Source organism: Rutidosis leptorrhynchoides, chromosome 1, assembly GCF_046630445.1.
Source record: "Rutidosis leptorrhynchoides isolate AG116_Rl617_1_P2 chromosome 1, CSIRO_AGI_Rlap_v1, whole genome shotgun sequence".
NCBI lineage: Eukaryota > Viridiplantae > Streptophyta > Magnoliopsida > Asterales > Asteraceae > Rutidosis > Rutidosis leptorrhynchoides.
In genome coordinates, this window is record NC_092333.1 from 119,613,697 (window position 1) to 119,637,777 (window position 24,081).

At 28.5% G+C, this 24,081-nt stretch overlaps 1 long non-coding RNA gene across 1 annotated transcript in view; it reads left to right on the plus strand.

Annotated features, from left to right (window-relative positions):
* LOC139864572 (uncharacterized) overlaps nt 1-23,122 on the plus strand; it is a 50,375-nt gene extending 27,253 nt beyond the window's left edge. Inside the window, exon 2 of the long non-coding RNA XR_011764488.1 lies at nt 22,922-23,122. This is a non-coding gene — a long non-coding RNA (uncharacterized lncRNA). The remainder of the gene's footprint in view (nt 1-22,921) is intronic.
* Nucleotides 23,123-24,081: the final 959 nt, after the last annotated feature.

The window sequence follows — 24,081 nt, forward strand, 5'->3', positions numbered from 1 at the left end:
AGGGATGTGTTTGTTGGGTGATGCACGACAATGGTTATCATAGGAAAAACTACAACCATTGTAGTAAGTGATGTGGTCTGTTTGAAGTTTTAAGGATGGTGGTGGTTTCGGTTTTTGGATGAGGGTTCTTTTCTTTAAACGTGATAATAGTTAAAACCCAATCAACGTGTCCTTCTTTTGATACCTCTCCCTTTACAATATATAATATACTTTAACGTTTCTTTTGTTCTTCGTATACTCAGTTCACTCATGAGTTTGTTTAATTGTATGTAGTAGCAGTAGGAGATAAATGGCGATTTGTTTAATTGTATGTAGTAGCAGTAGGAGATAAATGGCGATACATATGGTGGCTTTTGGGTGGTATTGACCTGCAGCAAGAGACGAGCAATAGCTATAATAATAGAAGCAAATGTGACGGGTTCAACAGCGAACAGTGGTGTTATGCTGGGTCATGGGTGACGGTTTTTGGACAGAAAAGTGGCGACAGCAGCTTTTGTACTAGCTATACTTAAATTTGCAGGCAACAAAATGGTTGGGATGGTGATTTAGTATTCGAGCTTGAATCAAAATAGAAGACAGGAAAGAATTTGAATAATTCATGATAATACTTGCCATATAATAGCATATATATATATATATATATATATATATATATATATATATATATATATATATATATATATATATATATATGATATTTTATATATAAAGTATGATGGTGATATCAAAAGATAAAAAAAAATGTGTATGAGATACATAGCAGCCATTAGTTTTGTCACCATCTAGTCGACATATTAATATGGGAAGTGGTGGGGTTTTTCTTGGAAAATAAAGAAAGAGAAAGAGATATTCATATTTTTGATTTGGTTTAGATTTCATGGAAATACCAAGTGGCCGATAGTGGTTTGATATATTTATTTTAGTGATGATAATTTGAGTAGAATTTAGTGATCCAATGAAAATGATTTTTGGTAGTGATCATTGATGTAATAAAATTGACTGAGTATGATTTATTGTTGTCGAAAAGGAGAAAGCGCATCAGAAGTCGGGTAACAGAAAAAAAAGAAATGAAGAGATGGTGTCGATGATTATGGTTCATTATATATGTATGACATATAATAAAATAACAAGGATCAATCCAAAAACAATGTCATAATTATAATATATCTAAATTATCTTATGATAGAGGTAAAAGCAACTAGTTGTTTGTTAATAATTTCAATTATTAATCAAGAAGCAGGGATACCGGTTATATGTAAATAAAAAGTGATTGAGTGGTATGTAATATATATATATATATATATATATATATATATATATATATATATATATATATATATATATATATATATATATATATATATATATATATATATATATATTCGTGTGTGTGTTCAACAATACAAGAATCAAAAGGAAAATAGGGACAACTTGCGTTATTATTTCTTTTAATAACAAAGGCTTGCATGAGGAATTAGCATCCAAGGTTGTCGACAATTTAATTCCTATTTACGAACTAATGTTTGTCTTAAAGTTCTCATAAGTCTATAATATACTTGTTCAATACAACTAATTGACAAACGAGTGTTACAATCATTTAATATTTATTTTTAATATACTACTTATTTATATAGAGATATGTTTTAAATAATAATTATTATAATATCCTATTTTTATTTTATTCATTTTGATAACAACAACATTTAATATTTCAATTTATATTTCAATTTATTATTTATATAAATACACACATATTTATTTACAATTAATTATTTGTGAATCGTCGAAAATAATCGAAGGTCAATTGAATACATGAATATAGATTTCAATACTTTCGAGACTCAACATTACAGATTTTACTTATCGTGTCGGAAACATATAAAGATTAAGTTTAAATTTGATCGGAAATTCCCGGGTCATCACAGTATACATATATAATTCTTCAGGAAGAATGAGTCAATACATCTTAACTCATTATTACTAATATTCTTTGGTATCTATGGGGCGTATGATGTTAATGTTTGAGGTACTTAGTGTGATGTTGAGGCGTGGAATGCAGATGTTGTTATTGGTGAAGCTGATGCTGTTGGCGGTGATGCTGATGGTACTGGTGGTGCTGGTTATGCTGCTGGTGCTGCTGTTGGTGCTCGTAGGTTTTGCACCATATTTTCCAAAGCCACTACTCGAGCGCGAAGCTCGTTGACTTCTTCTATTATTCCGGGATGATTGGCGGTTCGGACAAGGGGATGAATAAGATCTGAAATTCTAGATATTATATATTCGTGACGGGATATCCTGGAAATGAGGGTGAAGAACCTGAAGCACTTACCGGCGAACCCGTTCGAAACACTATTTTCACCCTCATTTCCAGGATATCCAGTCATGAATATATAATATCTAAAATTCTAGATCTTATTCATCCACTTGTCCGAACCGCCAATCATCCCAGAATAATAGAAGAAGTCAACGAGCTTCGCGCTCGAGTGGTGGCTCTGGAGAATATGGTGCGAAACCTACGAACACCAGCAGTAGCACCAGCAGCATAACCAGTACCATCAGCATCACCACCAACAACATCTGCTTCACCACTAACAACATCTGCATCCCACGCCTCAACATCACACTCAGTACCTCGGATATCAACATCATACGCCCCATAGATACCAAGGAATATTAGTAATAATGAGTTAAGATGTATTGACTCATTCTTCCTGAAGAATTATATATGTATACTTTATATATATGGTTTGGAACACTAATAAATCTTTTCGTACTAAACTATTACGTGTGAATCTTAACTAGTATGTACTACTTGATTAATTCATATCACTAATATGCTATAATGTACATCCTTCGTTAATGACTTAATGGTCGTTAATCACTGCTTCAGCACAATAAACTCCATTTCATAATAAAACAAGTGTATTATTCAAATACATGTCTGATTTTACACTTCCATTTTCGATGTACTCGAAACTTTTTAGAAAACATTATTCGTGTCTTGTGAATTTCGCAAGAATTCCACGAGCACCAACATCATATACCGAGGTATATCAATAACAATGAACGATGAAGTATTGATTCATAACTCCATTAAAGAAATATTCCGCGACAATTATGTAATCTCTCAAGTTTTGAAGATTATTTATTCTTGTTCCAACCGCAAATCAAATGATTTTAATATTATATTAACTCATTAAATCTATATTATATTTGAAGAATACATATATGAACGTATATCTCCATAAAGATTGTAATTAAAGTTCTTTTGTACAAACTGTTAATTGTGAAAATATTTTAACGGGTAGGTAATACCCGAGAAATATTTATATCTCACATTAATATGTTGCATTGTACATTCTTCAATTCTGATTCAATAATCAGTAACTATACTACTTACATTCACAAGATATATGTATCCGTTCACTAAAGAACAACCATTTTCGTACAAATTTAATTACATATTCTAATTTTGACATATCAGAATCCAAGTAAAGCTTTAGCAAGTGTTATCTTCCTAAAGATTACTAAATTCATGAATTATATTCATTCGTATTCTATGATGAATTATCACACCAAACCACCGAACTTACCATTCCTTACTTTTGAAAATCACAATATTTCTTTGTCAATCGTTAGATCCATTGATGGATGCAACTTACGCTTAAACACTTCAAATTCAAAATTCTTGAAAACATCCTTTGAATCTTGACGATCACAATCAGCGTTTAATCATCTAAAAACGAAATTTTTTGAAACCATCTCGGATTGATAACCGATAATTCAAATATGGCTGCATTAAATGCAGAGGAAACAGAAAAATTGTAGATGGTCTTAAGGGCCAACAGTTTGATAATAAAGAATGGTACGTTGGAAAAGCTCAAAAGAAAATTTAGAACTGAAAAACGGATTGACCTAACCATGGAGGAGACCAAGGACAAACACAAGGGCCAAACCCTATATTCAAAGAATCCAGGTAATTCTGGATCCGGTGAAATCTTTAGAGAATATCTTGCTCCGAAGTTATGTTAAAAGCTTGCGGAAAATTTTTCTTCATCAACTTTCGAACTTAGAAATTCCAAAATGTCGTTATAAATATCCTCTATATTTCTGAAGATATTTTCATAATGATTTTTGTCCGCAATTAATTATCTCTTTGCGATATCTTTAATACATCATAAAGGAAACTGTATTAGTTTCTATATTCTGTAAAATTCAAGTTTAAATTATAAATGTTTTAAAGAAGTGTTGAGAATTGAAGCATGAGTTAGTATAATATAATGACGTCAGGCCAACGTGATTATATTACAGTAAGTCATGCTAAATTTTTAATGGAAGATGATGATTCATAGACTTTATAATAATCATTTTCCATGTTACACGACTCTTACATTCTATTTAACCTCTAAACATATCAAGAAAATATTTTTTTGACTATTCGGTCTTTTTCGGATATTCTGGTAATATGACAAATCAAATTGTGCTATTACCTTTCCTTTCTACTTTATATATTATGATCATTCGAAACTTCATACCTACGAATTCTGGACCATTACTTGCTTTACAAAAGCATAAAGCTCCGACATATAAGGGAAAATATAAAGCCCGATAACGACTCTGAAATTACAAACCGTGTATATCAATGCGTATAGCAATATAAAGACACGGGATAATTAAAAACACTATAACCCCAAGGGCATAGTAGAAGTAAACAGATTCCTCTGGTGGTAAAAGAAAAAGAAGAATGACTGCATATATGGTCAATATAATAACAAGTATCAATACGGGATTGAGCATATTAACAAATCTTTTGAAAGTTTGAATTGAGGAAGAAAGTATAGAAGTGATAAAGATAATGAAACGGAAGAAGCTAATTTATAGCAAAATTTCCGAACACATCAATCGAGGCAATTCACCGCATTTAATCAAAGAAATCTCAAAATTCTGTAAATACCGGAGAATCAAATCTTAAAGATTACGAAGATTTCCTTTAATCCCTTGAATTCCAGAAATCAATCGTGACTACGTCAAAAGTTAAGGCGAACATTTAATTTTCTCATTCGCTCTTTTAAGATAACTTCATTTATACTCTTCCTATAATTGAATCGTTTTATCCATATTACCCAATTTTGATAAAACAATATTTTCAACTCATATTCATCATTCTTGTTGTAAAGAATGACAATCTCTATCAAATTTCACGACTATGATTTTCATGAACTCCTCTCTATTTTGTCTACCCTATCGTGGTGGCATAAACGCTCAAGGTTTAAATGAGCTCGATATTATTCATAACACATTTTATATATCCAATTTACTGAAATGACTTGTATAACATCATCATTTTGAATGATCTCCGCATTAATAATAAAATGCACTTCGTAGAAGAACTTGTAGAAATTATGGTTTGTATGATTCTAATTCTTGAAACAGAACAATATTCTATCCGTTGGAATTCACGCAAGGCCCCGAGCATACCTGGGAACGTGAAAATCAAATAAAACGTAAATATCCTCATCTATGTACGAACAACACCGATTAATGGCAACAACTAAATTTCGGGATGAAATTTCTTTTATCGGGTAGGTACTATAATAACCCTCATATTTCCATACCTGAATTGACTAATTTGACTATAGGGTTGTTATCCATACGTAATATATAATTAAATTTGACATTGATCAAATATTTATTTTTAGTCGACACTTTTTGTTAACTAAAGTTTACACTAATTATATAAAATAACTTTAGTTAATATTAATATTAATGCGTATTATATTTAAAACTATATGAAACATAATTATTAATTAAATGATAAGTTATTTTAATCATTATATATATATTTTTAGCTTATAAAAAAAGAGATTTTTTTTATAAATTAAATAATGAGCCCATGAATTTTGACTAAATATTTTTAAAAACAAAAACTTATTAAAAACATTTTTAACATGTTTTTATTTTTTGTCAAAATTGGCACCTTTATTTTATTTATATTTTTTCTTTTCACCAACCATTTTTTTCTTATAAATACCCACTTCCATTTCATAAAAACTTGTATCAAATCTTTGGAAAAACTCTCTCACAAACTTGGGAAAGTACTTGAGGTATTTTCTATATTTTTTATCGAATTGCTTTTATTTTTTGTATATTTATTGAAAATTCGAATTTAATATATATAAATTATTTTTACATGTTATAATTAGTATTATAAGTATTATGATGTATAAAAATAATTTTTATAATTTATGGAATATTATTTATAATTAAATACGAATTATGTAGTATTTAAACATAAAAACAATATAAAATTCGTAATAAAATATTAAACAGTAATAAAAATAATTATAATTTTTTTTTGAGATTATTATACTTTTATAAACAAGCAAAATTGTAAAAATTAAATAAATCGGACGATTAGTATTTAAAAAGAATTTACTTTTGCATTATTCTAAACCGAGAGAAATAAGAAAGAAAATACAAAATAAATACAAACGTGTATTAAATATTTTTATAAAATTTTTATATGATTAGTAGCATCACTAGATACTTTAAAAAAAATATAAAAATTAATTTTAAATTATTTTTCTTATTTATTTAATTATAGGCCGATTACAATGGTTAAATAATTAGAAAACATTAAATAAATAATATTTTGATATAAAATTTGATTTAATAATTTTTATAACATTTTTACATAATATAGAACCTGTAAAAAATATAAAATTATTTATTTAGGTCAATTTAATATTTATTACCTAATTAAATTTGATTAATATAAATCGAGTATATATATAAAGAAAAGTGGGAAATAAATACAAAAATTTGATAAAATTATTTTTATAAAATATCCTACTGAATTGTATAATTAACTAAGTTTATAAAAATTATAAATATAATATTTAATGACTTAATATTCGAATTAACATATATTAGTATGATTTTCGATTAACATAAGTATATTACGTATACTAAATTAATATTATTATTATAACTTACGGTTAATAACTAAGTATACTATATAATAGAGTATAATGCTTATAATATAAGTTAATAATAATACATTATTAATAAACACTTATTTTATAACTATACTAATTTAATAATAATAACTTATAGTATATAATATAAGATAATCAAATTGTTAATACATTAATAAATATAATATAACATATAAACCTAAAGTGAAGGTTAATCAAAGATAATGTACAATTCATGTGAACTTCATCGCTACTCACGGTCGTAAGTGAATGATGTCTAGGTTGCCATTTATGGGTAAGCTTGTGGATCTCGAATGCCATGACTTAGATTCTGGTCAAGAGTACTGGGCCCCCGGTTACATCTGGTCATTCCTGACTTATTTGATAGCAACGAAGTTTGAGTAAAGTTATACAACCTCTTGCTAAAGATTAACCCAAACTTTCTAAAATTGGAAAATTACTATAAGTGGAAACTTTCCATAAATAGTAACCTTCCGAAAATGGAAATTCTTTAGTGAACCATTACTATCAATATAGTACCATATACTATTGTCTGTTAGGCAATGTCTGATCATACGTTCTATCTCTAGGTTGAGACCTCGGTCACGTTCTTCCGTTCAATTCTTTCGTGAAATACTCTTTTGTGCTGCTAAGGTGATTTTCATAGCCCCACTTTTACTATTTACTTAACTATTTATAACTTTTGGGGTGAGACACATGCTTGATTTATAACTGTTTCACACTTAGACACAAGTACTAAATTGTTAACTATGAGGTCATGCTTTGATTCATGCTAATTCCTACCGTAATATCGTTAATTGCTACGTTTAAATGCAAACTTAATTATTGTGAGTAGGCCTATTGAGAGTAACATCTCTAACCATTCGACCGTTGGTCTTTGGTTACATAATAATGATTCCACGACACTGACAGTACAAGGTGTCATAGGGTAAACTTGTTTAGTAGCGATATTACAAAATGCAGCAACACTTTTAGATTGATATTTCTATATCAATCAACTTTAAACTAAATCTTGTGGTCTAAAACTTTGGATATTATTTATAAACCTGTGAATTTCACTCAACCTTTTTGGTTAACACTTTAAGCATGTTTTGTCTCAGGTGATGATTGAGCTAGCTGTTTGCAACTTTGTGATGATAGATTTGATGCTTGCATGGATTCCACATCGCATATTATATTTTAGTTCATAAACATTTATTTTACGTTTTAATAATAATGTAAACATGTATTACTGCTTCCGCTGTTTTATTAACAAATGTTTTATTTAAAAAGTCTCATATAGAGTCGTTCTCGTTTATACAACTGTGTTATGATATGATTGGTCACAATTACCCCTGGTCTATTTTGGGGGGTGTGACAGACCAGGGGTAATTGTCACCAATCATATCATAATACAGTTGTATAAACGAGAACGACTCTATATGAGACTTTTTAAATAAAACCTTTGTTAATAAAACAGCGGAAGCAGTAATACATGTTTACATTATTATTAAAACGTAAAATAAATGTTTATGAACTAAAATATAATATGCGATGTGGACTCCATGCAAGCATCAAACCTATCATCACAAAGTTGCAAAAAGCTAGCTCAATCATCACCTGAGACAAAACATGCTTAAAGTGTCAACCAAAAAGGTTGAGTGAAATTCACAGGTTTATAAATAATATCCAAAGTTTTAGACCACAAGATTTAGTTTAAAGTTGATTGATATAGAAATATCAATCTAAAAGTGTTGCAGCATTTTGTAATATCGCTACTAAACAAGTTTACCCTATGACACCTTGTACTGTCAGTGTCGTGGAATCATTATTATGTAACCAAAGACCAACGGTCGAATGGTTAGAGATGTTACTCTCAATAGGCCTACTCACAATAATTAAGTTTGCATTTAAACGTAGCAATTAAGGATATTACGGTAGGGATTTAGCATGAATCAAAGCATGACAACATAGTTAACAATTTAGTACTTGTGTCTAACCATAAAACAGTTATAAAACAAGCATGTATCTCACCCCAAAAGTTATAAAACAGTTATGAAACAGTAAAAAGTGGGGCTATGAAGTTCACCTTAGTAGCACAAAAGAGTATTCCACGAAAGAATTGAACAGAAGGACGTGACCGAGATCTCAACCTAGAGATAGAACGTATGATCAGACATTGCCTAACAGACAATAGTATATAGTACTATATTGATAGTAGTGGTTCACTAAAGAATTTCCATTTTTGGAAGGTTACTATTTATGGAAAGTTTTCACTTATAGTAATTTTCCAATTTTAGAAATTTTGGGTTAATCTTTAGCAAGACGTTGTATAACTTTACTCAAACTTCGTTGCTATCAAATAAGTCAGGAATGACCAGATGTAACCGGGGGCCCAGAATTCTTGACCAGAATCTAAGTGTGACGACCCAGAAATTTCTGACCAAATTTAAACTTTAATCTTTATATTATTCCGACACGATAAGCAAAGTTTGTTAAGTTAAATCTCAAGAATTTTAAACTGTGTTCATACATTCATTATAACCTCGACCAAATTCCGACGATTCACGAACCGTTATATATAAATAGATATGTATATGTATATATATACTATAACTTGAGAATATTAATAAAGTATTAAACGTATAATACTTTATACGAACGTATTTGTTTCAATATGATTTTCGGCGAAATTAAAAAAAATATATATTAAATGATTGAATTATCAGAAACATTGAATTATGATTACAAGTCTCTGTTGAGAGGTCCACTATGATTTGAGAAAATCTATTCCTCTTAACGATATTCAGAATAATTTGTAAAGCTATTTATAAATAAAAACAAAAAGTGTCATTTACGAAAGTTAGACAAAAATTAGTGGAGAATTGGTTTCCATAATATTCTATTAATCTATTTTCAAACCTACAAAGACGTTTTCAGTTTAAAAAGAACTTTATTATTAAAATGTATATAACTTTTATAAATATATAGAATCACTTTTGACAACTCATTACTTAACCAGGATAATAAATATAACGATATTTATATTTTATTTCATTAAATATATATAACAATTTAAATTAATATTATATATATTTATACGCGTATTATACATACATAGTTTTTATACTTTTACTATACTTTAACTTTACCTTTACTTTACTTTTACTTTACTTTAACTTTAATAATTCACTTTAATAATTCATACTTTAATAATTTACTTTAATAATTCACTTTAATAATTCATACTTTAATAATTCACTTTAATAATTCATATTTTAATAATTCACTTTAATAATTCATACTTTAATAATTCACTTTAATAATTCATACTTTAATAATTCATACTTTAATAATTCACTTTAATAATTCACTTTAATAATTCATACTTTAATAATTCACTTTAATAATTCATACTTTAATAATTCACTTTAATAATTCATACTTTAATAATTCACTTTAATAATTCATACTTTAATAATTCACTTTAATAATTCAAAAATCTATTATAAATAGAATTCAATAGGTTTCATTATTTCATAGAAACTTGAAAATATATTTCCCTAAACTCTCTCAATCGATTTATATATATATATATATATATATATATATATATATATATATATATATATATATATATATATGTATATATATATATATACATATTTGCTCTGTATTATTTCCAGATATTATTAGTATACATAAAATATTACGACGGAGTGGTGTCCGAGTGATTTCAAAATAGTTTTTTTGAATGAGTCGAAGCTAAGGAAATTATGGGTTATAGCTATGGAGGTGATGAGTATGGTTCATGGGTATGCTCGTGAGGTCAATCTAGTGTTTATCATCTCAGTTGCGTCTACGTACTTTCCTGCAATATTGAATCTAAATATTGATACGTTCGTGAATCCGAGGCCAACCTTGCACTTGTTAAATAACGTTATATGTATTTTTACTACGAAATACAGTATTGTGAGTTTCATTTGCTCCCTTTTTAATTGCTTTTGCAATATATATTTTTGGGCTGAGAATACATGCGCTGTTTTATAAATGTTTTACGAAGTAGGCACAAGTACTAAAACTAATTCTATGTGGGTTTAAACCAGAAATATACCCTTAGCTTGGTAACATTAAACTACTTGTCTATGTACGGTAGGCGCGAATCCTAAAGATAGATCTGTTGGGCCTGACAAACCCCATCCTGACTATGGGATGCTTTAGTACTTCGAGGTTATTTTAAACACACCTGATCGGGTGTACTTCAGAGGGTAAAACATGAACGTTAAGGCTTGTTACCGGGTGCCTACAACTTATAGGATACTTTTATACACTTGCGAGTGTACATATATTTATAAACGGAAATCTTGTGGTCTATTAATATATTGAAATGATTGTTATGATAAACCTATGAACTCACCAACCTTTTGGTTGACACTTTAAAGCATGTTTATTCTCAGGTATTAAAGAAATCTTCCGCTGTGCATTAGCTTATTTTAAGGATATTACTTGGAGTCATTCATGGCATATTTTGAAAGACGTTGCATTCGAGTCATTGAGTTCATCAAGATTATTATTAAGCCAATTATAGTTGGATGTATTATGAAATGGTGTGCATGCCGTCAACTTTCGTTATAAAGAAAGTTTATCCTTTAAAAACGAATGCAATGTTTGTAAAATGTATCATATAGAGGTCAAATACCTCGCGATGTAATCAACTATTGTGAATCGTTTATAATGTATATGAACGGGTCCTTTCAGTTGGTATCAGAGAGGTGGTCTTAGCGAACCAGGTTTGCATTAGTGTGTCTGACTGATAGTCGTTAGGATGCATTAGTGAGCCTGGACTTCGACCGTGTCTGCATGTCAAAAGTTTTGCTTATCATTTTTGTCGAAAATTGCCTGCTTATCATTCTTAGTCTAGACACGTCTTACTGTATTGATTGCATGAATAGTGTATAGACAAAATTCATATCTTAGTATATCTGCTAATCCATATCTTAGCGTATCTGTTACTGTAAACTTTGCCTGACATATCCCGTAAATTCCTCCGTAATCTACGAAATCTTTTGCGCTATATATATATAGATATTCTATGTAATTAGAATACCACCCGATAGCTGAAAAATCATTTCATATCGAAAAATCCTTTATTCAATCGAACGAAATGGAATTCATCATTAGTTCAAGTCCCTCGAATTCCGATATGGAATCCCACTCAAGCTCCGAAAGCAGTGTGACCGGAATGGATCAACCAATTAGCCATCATCTATTCTGGATGAATTGGGGATAGGTTCGTAGCCTCCTCAATAATTGGAGACAAGAAGAAGGTGATCCCTTCCATCCACCACATTGCCCTCTTGGCGATGAACCTGAAGCACTTACCGGCGAACCGGTCCGAAACACCATTTTCTCTCTCATTTCCAGAGTTTCTCGTCATGATTATATACTACATCAAGTTCTAGATTTTATTTATCCGCTCGTCCGAACTGATAATCACCCCGGTGTAATAGAAGAAGTCAACGCGCTTCGCGCTCGAGTAGTGGCTTTAGAGAATATGGTGCAAGGGTTACAAACACCAACAAATAACGAAGTATTAATTCATAATTTCAATTTTATTGAATAAATACTCCGTAAAAGTTATGTAATTTCTAAAGTCTTTAGCGATTATTCAGTTCTAGTTTCAACCGTAAATCAAATGAGTTTAATTTAATATTAACTCATTAAATCTATGTTACATCTGAAGAAAATATGCACATATATATTTTCATAAAGACTGTAATAAAATTCTGTTGTACAAAATATTAATTGTGAAATTTTTTTTAACGAGTAGGTAATACCCGAGAGATATATAAATTCACAATTAATATATTACATTTTTCGAAACTGATTCAGCAATCATCAACTATACTCCCTACTTTCACAACAATATCCATTCTTTCATATAAATCAAAACAATCATACTCATTCAAATTCAATTACATATTCTGATTTTGAAATCGCATAATTCAATTCTAAATATAACCAGTATCATCACTCTTAGATTCCTATATCTTTCAAAGCTATACTTTGACTTCAAAACTGTGTTAGAACATCATATGTATTAACGATTACAGTATGTGCTCAAACCCTTCGAAATTCCTGAAGACACTTCAACTAAGGAACAATCGAGATGATGATCCAACCACATGTTACCCACAGTTATACACCTGAAAAACTCTCAAAACTCAAGTCATAGTTCGACACGTATCCGTGTTAGACCCTTTGGCATTTACTAGCTAACATAACTTTTCAATTCCGTTTAAAAATAGTCAGTTTTGTCACAGCTCCAACAAGTCAACTTCGACTTCTCAATCAAAAAAAGTCTTATTATAACCTCGATAGATACGTTGCCCTTTCGCCAACGTTACCGGGGAATCGTTTACATTCACCACATTAGCAATAAACTTACCAACAACTTCACTGATCTTTGACTTTCCAAAAAAAAAATCATTATAATTATCGAAACCCTATCATATAGTCATTCGTACCTTATAACAAGAATTGCCATACCAATAATTGAGAATCAGCAATCAGTATTTTGAAACCTCGCAGCATGTCTACATCAACAATTACATATACACACAACGTCTACCTCCAAGACTTACATTCTTTGAATGAGAAATTTCTGAAAAACACCCTAAACATTAACCAGTTTTTGAAATTTTGAAAAATGCTGATGAAGCAGCAAAAAAAAACTGTAAACGACCTTAACAGTAAAAAGTTGGATGATAAAGGATAGTATATTGGCAAAGCTCAGAAAAAGAGAAGATTTGGAACTGGAAAACGGATTGAGCAAAGTATGAAGGAGGCTGTGGACAAATCACAAAGGCTGAACCTGCCTTCAAAGAATCCAAATGATTCAGTACTTGCTGAAGTCATTAACGAATACCTTGCTCCTGACTCTAAACTCCTGCGGACAATATCCTTCATCATCCTCTGATATTAGACATTCTAAGATATCATCGTATCTTTCATTATAAATATCATCCATACTTCTGAAGATATATTTTTATAATTATTTTTATCTGAAATCATTTACCTCTTCGCGCTATCTGTATTATATCATAAAAGAAACTATTTTAGTTTCTAAATTCTGAAACATTCGAGTTTAAAATAGGAATATTCTTGAAGAAGTGTTGGGAGCTGAAGCATGAGTTAGTATAATATAATGACACTTGATCAACGTGATTATATTACAGTAATTCATGCTGAGTTTCTAAATGGAACATGATGATTCACAGATCATAACGTCATCATGTGCTATGTTACACGACTCTTGTATTCTCTTTGATCTCTAAATATCAAGAAAATATTTCTTGATGATTCGGCCTTTTCCGAGGTATTCTGGTAATTTGACAAGTCAAGATCGTGTCATTACAATTTCCTTCCTAGAACATTAACAATGTTCATTCCGAAATTTATATCTGCGAATTCTGAACCATTACAAGCGGTGCTTAATCGCAAGAAGAAGAAACGAAAGGACAAAGCTCCGAACTAGAAATGGGAGTATAAATCATAGCAAATAGAAGAGAGCATTAACTGTGGATGACAATGATTATAGAAGAAGCAAGGACTTTGAAATATAAGGGAAGATATAAAACCCAACAACAAACCAGAAATCACAAACCGTATATATCAATGCATATAGCAATATAAAGACACCGGAGAACTAAAAACACTATAAAACCAAGAGTATAGTAGAAGTAAATAGATTCTTCCGGAGGCAGATGAAAAAGAAGAGCGACAGATATGAAAGTGAGGAGTATATCAAGAATCAGCACTGGATGAAGCATATTGACAAATACTTTAAAATATGAGTTGAGAAGGTGTGAGTTGTAAGAAAACAAATGAGGTGGATTTATAGTGAAATATCCGACAGAGAAATCAAAATGGATTATCGCATTAATTCGAAGAGGATCATAATTTCCTTAATCGCCGAATAATCAAATCCAATATAGATTACAAAGATTTTCTTTTCAGAGATCAATCGTGATGACGTCAAAAGATACGACGAATCACTATGATCTTATTTCATTCATTTACGATAACTTCACTCACACGCTTCGAGTAATTGAATTATTTTATCCATTCTTCTTGAACATGATAAAACTCTATAATCGTTATAATAACATTCTCATTGTTAGTCATGACGACCTCTATCAAATTTCAGGGACGAAATTTCTTTAACGGGTAGGTACTGTGACGACCCAGAAATTTCTGACCAAATTTAAACTTTAATCTTTATATTATTCCGACACGATAAGCAAAGTTTGTTAAGTTAAATCTCAAGAATTTTAAACTGTGTTCATACATTCATTATAACCTCGACCAAATTCCGACGATTCACGAACCGTTATATATAAATAGATATGTATATGTATATATATATATATATTATAACTTGAGAATATTAATAAAGTATTAAACTTATAATACTTTATACGAACGTATTTGTTTCAATATGATTTTCGGCGAAATTAAAAAAAATATATATTAAATGATTGAATTATCAGAAACATTGAATTATGATTACAAGTCTCTGTTGAGAGGTCCACTATGATTTGAGAAAATCGATTCCTCTTAACGATATTCAGAATAATTTGTAAAGCTATTTATAAATAAAAACAAAAAGTGTCATTTACGAAAGTTAGACAAAAGTTAGTGGAGAATTGGTTTCCATAATATTCTATTAATCTATTTTCAAACGTACAAAGACGTTTTCAGTTTAAAAAGAACTTTATTATTAAAACGTATATAACTTTTATAAATATCTAGAATCACTTTTGACAACTCATTACTTAACCAGTATAATAAATATAACGACATTTATATTTTATTTCATTAAATATATATAACAATTTAAATTAATATTATATATATTTATACGCGTATTATACATACATAGTTTTTATACTTTTACTATACTTTAACTTTACCTTTACTTTACTTTTACTTTACTTTAACTTTAATAATTCACTTTAATAATTCATACTTTAATAATTCACTTTAATAATTCACTTTAATAATTCATACTTTAATAATTCACTTTAATAATTCATACTTTAATAATTCACTTTAATAATTCATACTTTAATAATTCACTTTAATAATTCATACTTTAATAATTCATACTTTAATAATTCACTTTAATAATTCACTTTAATAATTCATACTTTAATAATTCACTTTAATAATTCATACTTTAATAATTCATTTTAATAATTCATACTTTAATAATTCACTTTAATAATTCAAAAATCTATTATAAATAGAATTCAATAGGTTTCATTATTTCATAGAAACTTGAAAATATATTTCTCTAAACTCTCTCAATCGATTTATATATATATATATATATATATATATATATATATATATATATATATATATATATATATATATATATATATATATATATATATATATATATATATATATATATATATATATTTGCTCTGTATTATTTCAAGATATTATTAGTATACATAAAATATTACGACGGAGTGGTGTCCGAGTGATTTCAAAATAGTTTTTTTGAATGAGTCGAAGCTAAGGAAATTATGGGTTATAGCTATGGAGGTGATGAGTATGGTTCATGGGTATGCTCGTGAGGTCAATATAGTGTTTATCATCTCCGTTGCGTCTACGTACTTTCCTACAATATTGAATCTAAATATTGATACGTTCGTGAATCCGAGGCCAACCTTGCACTTGTTAAATGACGTTATATGTATTTTTACTACGAAATACAGTATTGTGAGTTTCATTTGCTCCCTTTTTAATTGCTTTTGCAATATATATTTTTAGGCTGAGAATACATGTGCTGTTTTATAAATGTTTTACGAAGTAGGCACAAGTACTAAAACTAATTCTATGTGGGTTTAAACCAGAAATATACCCTTAGCTTGGTAACATTAAACTACTTGTCTATGTACGGTAGGCGCGAATCCTAAAGATAGATCTATTGGGCCTGACAAACCCCATCCTGACTATGGGATGCTTTAGTACTTCGAGGTTATTTTAAACACACCTGATCTGGTGTACTTCAGAGGGTAAAACATGAACGTTAAGGCTTGTTACCGGGTGCCTACAACTTATAGGATACTTTTATACACTTGCAAGTGTACATATATTTATAAACGGAAATCTTGTGGTCTATTAATATATTGAAATGATTATTATGATAAACCTATGAACTCACCAACCTTTTGGTTGACACTTTAAAGCATGTTTATTCTCAGGTATTAAAGAAATCTTCCGCTGTGCATTAGCTTATTTTAAGGATATTACTTGGAGTCATTCATGGCATATTTTGAAAGACGTTGCATTCGAGTCATTGAGTTCATCAAGATTATTTTTAAGCCAATTATAGTTGGATGTATTATGAAATGGTGTGCATGCCGTCAACTTTCGTTATAAAGAAAGTTTATCTTTTAAAAACGAATGCAATGTTTGTAAAATGTATCATATAGAGGTCAAATACCTCGCGATGTAATCAACTATTGTGAATCGTTTATAATGTATATGAACGGGTCCTTTCACTAAGTCATGGCATTCGAGATCCACAAGCTTACCCATAAATGGCAACCTAGACATCATTCACTTACGACCGTGAGTAGCGATGAAGTTCACATGAATTATACATTATCTTTGATTAATCTTCAATTTAGGTGTATACACACAACGAATTATTAATGTACTTAATAATTATATATGTGATAATATAACCTAAGTTTTATTTAATATTTAGTTATTATACCTTAGTATGTCTTATATATATTAAATATAATTACCTTTAAATAAATACCTAAATTACTTCAAAAATAATAGTGTTTTATTAATCGAACATTATTCAAAAATGTCTAAATAATAAATTAAATATCTAAAAATTACATACATAATTTTTATAGTCTTAGTTAATCATATAGATTAGTAGAAAAATTTAAGAAAACGTTTTTATTATAGTTTTATATTTATTTTTGTTTTTACCCTTAATGTATTCACAAAAAAATTTTAATTCTACATAATTACTAAATAAACCCAAATAATTATTTTTATAATTTTTATAAGTTTCTATCAGTCTAATAACCTGTAGAAAAATATTTATAAAAATATTTTTTTATTATTTTATATTTATTCTTAATTTACCTTCGAATTACATAATAATAGAGTTTAATTATATAATAAATACCAATTCGACCCAAGTAATTATTTTTATAATTTTTTCAGATCTATATAAGTTTTAAAAACTCAGAAAAAAATTATATATATTTTATTTTTGGTTAAAAGTATTTATTACGAATTTTACATTATTTTTACGTTTAAACACTACATAATTCATATTTAATTATAAATAATATTCCATAAATTATCAAAATTATTTTTATGCATTATAACACTTATAATACTAATTATAACATATAAACATAATTAATTTTGAATTTTACAAAGAATATACAATAAATATAAATATAAATGACAATATTGAAAAAAATTAATAAAAATAGAAAGTACCTCAAATTTTCTTCAAGGTTTTGAGAGAATAACTTAAGTTTTTGTGTTTGGTAAGAAAAAATGAATGAGGAGCCATGTATTTATAGGTAAAAAATGGTTGGTGAAAAAAAAAATAATAAAATAAAGGTGTCAATTTTGACAAAATAATAAAAACATGTTAAAAATGTTTTTAATAAGTTTTTATTTTTGAAAATATTTAGTCAAAATTCATGGGCTCATTATTTAATTTTTTAAAAAAATCTTATTTCTTTTTTTTATATAAGCTAAAAATATAAATAATAATTAAAATAACTTATCATTTAATTAATAATTATGTTACATATAGTTTTATATATAATACACATTAATATTAATATTAACTAAAGTTATTTTATATAATATTATTCATAACATATTTCATGTATCTAATTTACTGAAATGACTTGTAAAACATCATCATTTTGAATGATCTCCGCATTAATAATAAAATGTACTTCGTAGAAGAACTTGTAGAAATTATGGTTTGTATGATTTTAATTCTTGAAACAGAACAATATTCTATCCGTTGGAATTCACGCAAGGCCCCGAGCATACCTGGGAACGTGAAAACCAAATAAAACGTAAATATCCTCGTCTATGTACGAACAACACCGATTAATGGAAACAACTAAATTTCGGGACTAAATTTCTTTTAACGGGTAGGTACTATAACAACCCTCATATTTCCATACCTGAATTGACTAATTTGACTATAGGGTTGTTATCCATACGTAATATATAATTAAATTTGACATTGATCAAATATTTATTTTTAGTCGACACTTTTTGTTAACTAAAGTTTACACTAATTATATAAAATAACTTTAGTTAATATTAATATTAATGCGTATTATATTTAAAACTATATGAAACATAATTATTAATTAAATGATAAGTTATTTTAATCATTATATATATATTTTTAGCTTATAAAAAAATAAAAATAAAAAGAAATAAGGTTTTTTTTATAAATTAAATAATGAGCCCATAAATTTTGACTAAATATTTTTAAAAACAAAAACTTATTAAAAACATTTTTAACATGTTTTTATTATTTTGTCAAAATTGGCACCTTTATTTTATTTTATTTTTTTCTTTTCACCAACCATTTTTTACCTATAAATACATGGCTCCTCATTTATTTTTTCTTGCCGAACACAAAAACTTAAGTTATTCTCTCAAAACCTTGAAGAAAATTTGAGGTACTTTCTATTTTTATTAATTTTTTTCAATATTGTCATTTATATTTATATTTATTGTATATTCTTTGTAAAATTCGAAATTAATTATGTTTATTTGTTATAATTAGTATTATAAGTGTTATAATGCATAAAAATAATTTTGATAATTTATGGAATATTAGTTATAATTAAATACGAATTATGTAGTGTTTAAACGTAAAAACAATGTAAAATTCGTAATAAATACTTTTAACCAAAAATAAAATATATATAATTTTTTCTGAGTTTTTAAAACTTATATAGATCTAAAAAAATTATAAAAATAATTACTTGGGTCGAATTGGTATTTATTATATAATTAAACTCTATTATTATGTAATTCGAAGGTAAATTAAGAATAAATATAAAATAATAAAAAAAATTTAAATATTTTTCTACAGGTTATTAGACTGATAGAAACTTATAAAAATTATAAAAATAATTATTTGCGTTTATTTAGTAATTATGTAGAATTAAAATTGTTTTGTGAATACATTAAGGGTAAAAACAAAAATAAATACAAAAATATAATAAAAATGTTTTCTTAAATTTTTCTACTAATCTATATGATTAACTAAGACTATAAAAATCATGTATGTAATTTTTAGATATTTAATTTATTATTTAGACATTTTTGAATAATGTTCGATTAATAAAACACTATTATTTTTGAAGTAAATTAGGTATTTATTTAAAGGTAATTATATTTAATATATATAAGACATACTAAGGTATAATAACTAAATATTAAATAAAACTTAGGTTATATTATCACATATATAATTATTAAGTACATTAATAATTCGTTGTGTGTATACACCTAAAGTGAAGGTTAATCAAAGATAATGTATAATTCATGTGAACTTCATCGCTACTCACGGTCGTAAGTGAATGATGTCTAGGTTGCCATTTATGGGTAAGCTTGTGGATCTCGAATGCCATGACTTAGATTCTGGTCAAGAATCCTGGGCCCCCCGTTACATCTGGTCATTCCTGACTTATTTGATAGCAACGAAGTTTGAGTAGAGTTGTACAACATCTTGCTAAAGATTAACCCGAACTTTCTAAAATTGAAAAATTACTATAAGTGGAAACTTTCCATAAATAGTAACCTTCCGAAAATGGAAATTCTTTAGTGAACCATTACTATCAATTAACTGTTTTATAACTTTTGGGGTGAGACACATGCTTGCTTTATAACTGTTTTACACTTAGACACAAGTACTAAATTGTTAACTATGCTGTCATGCTTTGATTCATGCTAAATCCCTACCATAATATCGTCAATTGCTACGTTTAAATGCAAACTTAATTATTGTGAGTAGGCCTATTGAGAGTAACCTCTCTAACCATTCGACCGTTGGTCTTTGGTTACATAATAATGATTCCATGACACTGACAGTACAAGGTGTCATAGGGTAAACTTGTTTAGTAGCGATATTACAAAATGCAGCAACACTTTTAGATTGATATTTCTATATCAATCAACTTTAAACTAAATCTCGTGGTCTAAAACTTTGGATATTATTTATAAACCTATGAATTTCACTCAACCTTTTTGGTTGACACTTTAAGCGTGTTTTGTCTCAGGTGATAATTGAGCTAGCTGCTACTTGCTACTAGATGATTGATGTATACTTTGCTGCTTGCATGGAGTCCATCATTCATATTTATCATTTTGTTTAAGACATTTTCCATTTACTATACTCTTATGATGTAAAACTTTGAATAATGCTTCCGCTGTTTATTTAATAAATAAAACGTCTCATTTAGAGTCGTTCTCGCTTATACAACTGTGTTATGATATGATTGGTCACAATTACCCCTGGTTCATTTTGGGGGTGTGACAGATTAATACATGTTTACATTATTATTAAAACGTAAAATAAATGTTTATGAACTAAAATATAATATGCGATGTGGAATCCATGCAAGCATCAAATCTATCATCACAAAGTTGCAAACAGCTAGCTCAAACATCACCTGAGATAAAACATGCTTAAAGTGTCAACCAAAAAGGTTGAGTGAAATTCACAGGTTTATAAATAATATCCAAAGTTTTAGACCACAAGATTTAGTTTAAAGTTGATTGATATAGAAATATCAATCTAAAAGTGTTGCTGCATTTTGTAATATCGCTACTAAACCAGTTTACCCTATGACACCTTGTACTGTCATTGTCGTGGAATCATTATTATGTAACCAAAGACCAACGGTCGAATGGTTAGAGACGTTACTCTCAATAGGCCTACTCACAATAATTAAGTTTGCATTTAAATGTAGCAATTAACGATATTACAGTAGGGATTTAGCATGAATCAAAGCATGACAGCATAGTTAACAATTTAGTACTTGTGTCTAAGCGTAAAACAGTTATAAAGCAAGCATGTGTCTCACCTCGAAAGTTATAAAACAGTTATGAAACAGTAAAAAGTGGGGCTATGAAGTTCACCTTAGCAGCACAAAAGAGTATTTCATGAAAGAATTGAATGAAAGGACGTCTTTAGTGATTGAGCTAAATTAAGAATAGTAACCTTCCGAAAATGGAAATTCTTTAGTGAACCATTACTATCAATATAGTACTATATACTATTGTCTGTTAGGCAATGTCTGATCATACGTTCTATCTCTATGTTGAGATCTCGGTTACGTCCTTCCGTTCAATTCTTTCGTGTGCTACTAAGGTGAACTTCATAGCCCCACTTTTTACTGTTTCATAACTGTTTTATAACTTTTGGGGTGAGACACATGCTTGCTTTATAACTGTTTTACGCTTAGACACAAGTACTAAATTGTTAACTATGCTGTCATGCTTTGATTCATGCTAAATCCCTACCGTAATATCGTTAATTGCTATGTTTAAATGCAAACTTAATTCTTGTGAGTAGGCCTATTGAGAGTAACGTCTCTAACCATTCGACCGTTGGTCTTTGGTTACATAATAATAATTCCACGACACTGACAGTACAAGGTGTCATAGGGTAAACTTGTTTAGTAGCGATATTACAAAATGCAGCAACACTTTTAGATTGATATTTCTATATCAATCAACTTTAAACTAAATCTTGTGGTCTAAAACTTTGGATATTATTTATAAACCTATGAATTTCACTCTACCTTTTTGGTTGATACTTTAAGCGTGCTTTGTCTCAGGTGATGATTGAGCTAGCTGCTACTTGCTACTAGATGATTGATGTATGCTTTGCTGCTTGCATGGAGTCCATCATTCATATTTATCATTTTGTTTAAGACATTTTCCATTTACTGTACTCTTATGATGTAAAACTTTGAATAATGCTTCTGCTGTTTATTTAATAAATAAAACGTCTCATTTAGAGTCGTTCTCGCTTATAATCCCTACCGTAATATCGTTAATTGCTACGTTTAAATGCAAACTTAATTATTGTGAGTAGGCCTATTGAGAGTAACGTCTCTAACCATTCGACCGTTGGTCTTTGGTTACATAATAATGATTCCACGACACTGACAGTACAAGGTGTCATAGGGTAAACTTGTTTAGTAGCGATATTAAAAAATGCAGCAACACTTTTAGATTGATATTTCTATATCAATCAACTTTAAACTAAATCTTGTGGTCTAAAACTTTGGATATTATTTATAAACCTATGAATTTCACTCAACCTTTTTGGTTGACACTTTAAGCGTGTTTTGTCTCAGGTGATGATTGAGCTAGCTGCTACTTGCTACTAGATGATTGATGTATGCTTTGCTGCTTGCATGGAGTCCATCATTCATATTTATCATTTTATTTAAAACATTTTCCATTTACTGTACTCTTATGATGTAAAACTTTGAATAATGCTTCCATTGTTTATTTAATAAATAAAACGTCTCATTTAGAGTCGTTCTCGCTTATAGTAATTTTCCAATTTTAGAAAGTTCGGGTTAATCTTTAGCAAGATGTTGTACAACTCTACTCAAACTTTGTTGCTATCAAATAAGTCAGGAATGACCAGATGTAACCGGGGGCCCAGGATTCTTGACCAGAATCTAAGTCATGGCATTCGAGATCCACAAGTTTACCCATAAATGGCAACCTAGACATCATTCACTTACGACCGTGAGTAGCGATGAAGTTCACATGAATTATACATTATCTTTGATTAACCTTCACTTTAGGTGTATACACACAACGAATTATTAATGTACTTAATAATTATATATGTGATAATATAACCTAAGTTTTATTTAATATTTAGTTATTATACCTTAGTATGTCTTATATATATTAAATATAATTACCTTAAAATAAATACCTAAATTACTTCAAAAATAATAGTGTTTTATTAATC